The sequence below is a fragment of the Triticum aestivum genome, chromosome 5B, assembly GCF_018294505.1.
Source record: "Triticum aestivum cultivar Chinese Spring chromosome 5B, IWGSC CS RefSeq v2.1, whole genome shotgun sequence".
Classification (NCBI taxonomy): domain Eukaryota; kingdom Viridiplantae; phylum Streptophyta; class Magnoliopsida; order Poales; family Poaceae; genus Triticum; species Triticum aestivum.
In genome coordinates, this window is record NC_057807.1 from 600,137,893 (window position 1) to 600,141,534 (window position 3,642).

A 3,642-nucleotide genomic window follows, 5' to 3' on the forward strand; every position below is an offset into this window, starting at 1 on the left:
GTGCCTTCCGCCGGCGCCTGTCCGCCCGTTCCGCGCGCCAGGCTGCCCTCCTCTCCGCCCACAAGGCGTTCTCATTGGCGACGTCCTGCGGGAAGCATCGGCGCCGCTGTGCCATGGCCTCCTTGTCCGTCTCGGCGCTCCTGCCTCCATGTGGAGTGGCATATATACTCCCTCCGTCCGAAAATACTTCTCATCAAAATGGATAAAAAGAGATGTATCTCGAACTAAAATATGTCTACATACATCCCCTTTTATAGTATTTCCGGACGGAGGGAGTACAAGGAAAGCATCATTCACATGAGTGACCATTGGTGACCATTCAATTCTTTTGGCAGTCGACAACACATGAACGGGAAACTTGTTATAGATGTGAGTAAATGCTACTCCCTCCGTCCCAAAATAAGTGTCTCAAATTTATACTAACTTTGAAGGGGACATCAGGGAAGGGAGTGGGGGCCCTTACCATTAAAGATATGGCTTCAGACAAGGACTCTAGATAGGTGTTTATGTTTTGCACCCGCATGGAGTATACATGCCTTCCTAACTAAAACCTTTGATCTATCAAGATAATATTCAAGAGAATATCTATTATTCTATTCTGCATATTTGCATAGAACATGGACACACAAGATACCATTGCTCCATATGTTAGTAATTCGTGCAAAAACCAAAGCACGTCCAAAGCACTTCACATCAGAATGAGATCAAGATAATTGTTAATCTTAACAAAACAGAATCTGATGCCTGCTCTACGATTAAGCCTATCCTCCTCGAAGAACTCGGTGTGCTCTCCTCCTGCATCACAATGAGACAAGGGGTTGGATTGCAGCAAATCTCACAAAAGAGAGGTTCTTGAGGGCACGGAAGAGAATCAGCACAAGTTCAACATACTTCTGGCTATGACAAGCAATGATGTGCGGACTACCTTTATGAAGAAGATGCTGACGTGCCAGCTAGCCGCCATGACCGCCGCCAGTATGCACACTTGTCAACGAGAAGCGGATAGGCTCGTGGTAGATGAAGCTGATCGTCGGTCCGAGGGGATAAGAGGGAGCTGTATGGCGACTACAGCTCCAAAGGCAGGCTGTAATGGTGGTTAAATGTTGAAAGCGAAAGATACAATTTAGCTTAATGGTCAAGCATCGCCCTTGGTCACTGACCAACCTAAAGATATTTCTCTCCTGGCTATTCCGGATGTCTCTCATTCCCACGCACATGTTGTGACATCTATGTAATGTAATTCTCCTCTCATTCTCTGCTGAATTTGATCATCTCATCACCATGTATAAAGTGTACTAAGTTAGTGCTACCAAAACGTTAAAAATGAATAGAACGGCAATGGTCCATGTGGAGTGGCATATATACTCCATCCGTCCGAAAATACTTGTCATCAAAATGGATAAAAAGAGATGTATCTTGAACTAAAATATGTCTACATACATCCCCTTTTATTCATTTTGATGACAAGTATTTCCGGACGGAGGGAGTACAAGCAAAGCATCATTCACATGAGTGACAATTGGTGACGATTCAATTCTTTTGGCAGTCGACAGCACATGAACGGGAAACTTGTTATAGATGTGAGTAAATGCTACTCCCTCCATCCCAAAATAAGTGTCTCAAATTTATACAAACTTTGAAGGGAGCAGGGAAGGGAGTGGGGGCGCTTACCATTAAAGAAATGGCTTTATACAAAGACTCTAGACAGGTGTTTATGTTTTGCACCCGCATGGAGTATACATGCCTTCCTAACTAAAACCTTTGATCTATCAAGATAATATTCAAGAGAATATCTATTATTCTATTCCGCATATTTGCACAGAACATGGACACACAAGATACCATTGCTTCATATGCTAATAATTCCTGCAAAAACCAAAGCAAGTCCAAAGCACTTCCCATCAGAATGAGATCAAAATAATTGTTAATGTTAACAAAACAGAATCTGATACCTGCTCTCCGATTAAGCCTATCCTCCTCGAAGAACTCCGTGTGCTCTCCTCCTGCATCACAATGAGACAAGAGGTTGGATTGCAGCAAATCTCACAAAAGAGAGGTTCTTGAGGGAACGGAAGAAAATCAGCACAAGTTCAACATACTTCTAGCTATGACAAGCAATGAGACATAGCAGTGCAGACTACCTTTGTGAAGAAGATGCCGACGTGCCAACTAGCCACCATGACCGCCGCCGGTATGCACACTTGTCAAGGAGAAGCGGATAGGCTCGCGGTAGATGAAGCTGACCGTCGGTCCGAGGGGATAAGAGGGACCTGCAGGGCGACTACAGTTCCAAAGGCAGGCTGTAACAGTGATTTAATGTTGAAAGCGAAAGATACAATTTAGCTTAATGGTCAGCATCGCCCTTGGTCACTGACCAACCTAAAGATATTTCTCTCCTGGCTATTCCGGATGTCTCTCATTCCCACGCACATGCTGTGACATCTATGTAATGTAATTGTTAGCTCATTCTTTGCTGAATTTGATCATCTCATCACCACGTGTCCAGTGTACTAAGTTAGTGCTACCAACACTTTAAAATGAATAGAATGACAATGGTCCATGTGGAGTGACATATATACTCCCTCCGTCCGAAAATACTTGTCATCAAAATGGATAAAAAGAGATGTATCTTAAACTAAAATGTGTCTACATACATCCCCTTTTATTCATTTTGATGACAAGTATTTCCGGACGGAGGGAGTACAAGGAAAGCATCATTCACATGGGTGATGATTGGTGACCATTCAATTCTTTTGGCAGTCGACAGCACATGAACAAGAAACTTGTTATAGATGTGAGTAAATGCTGCTCCCTCCGTCCCAAAATAAGTGTCTCAAATTTATACTAACTTTGAAGGGGACACCAGGGAAGGGAGTGGGGGCGCTTACCATTAAAGATATGGCTTCAGACAAGGACTCTAGACAGGTGTTTATGTTTTGCACCCGCATGGAGTATACATGCCTTCCTAACTAAAACCTTTGATCTATCAAGATAATATTCAAGAGAATATCTATTATTCTATTCTGCATATTTGCACAGAACATGGACACACAAGATACCATTGCTCCATATGCTAATAATTCCTGCAAAAACCAAAGCACGTCCAAAGCACTTCACATCAGAATGAGATCAAAATAATTGTAAATCTTAACAAAATAGAATCTGATACCTGCTCTATGACTAAGCCTATCCTCCTCGAAGAACTCCGTGTGCTCTCCTCCTGCATCACAATGAGACAAGAGGTTGGATTGCAGCAAATCTCACAAAAGATAGGTTCTTGAGGGAACGGAAGAGAATCAGCACAAGTTCAACATACTTCTGGATATGACAAGCAATGAGACGTAGCAGTGGAGACTACCTTTGTGAAGAAGATGCCGACGTGCCAGCTAGCCGCCATGACCACCACCAGTATGCACACTTGTCAAGGAGAAGCGGATAGGCTCGTGGTAGATGAAGCTGACAGTCGGTCCGAGGGGATAAGAGGGAGCTGCAGGGCAACTACAGCTCCAAAGGCAGGCGTTAGCGATGGTTAAATGCTGAAAGCGAAAGATACAATTTAGCTTAGTGGTCAAGCATCGCCCTTGGTCACTAACCAACCAAAAGATATTTCTCTCCTGGCTATTCCGGATGTCTCTCATTCCC

General features: G+C 43.6%; 1 long non-coding RNA gene across 1 annotated transcript; it reads right to left on the bottom strand.

Moving 5' to 3' along the window:
• Positions 1–413: 413 nt before the first annotated feature.
• LOC123117087 (uncharacterized) lies at positions 414–3,372 on the bottom strand. Its single transcript, XR_006457289.1, has 4 exons — positions 3,170–3,372; positions 2,142–3,083; positions 1,953–2,003; positions 414–1,866 (listed from the first exon to the last, which is right to left on the bottom strand). It is a non-coding gene; the product is annotated as an uncharacterized lncRNA (long non-coding RNA).
• Positions 3,373–3,642: the final 270 nt, after the last annotated feature.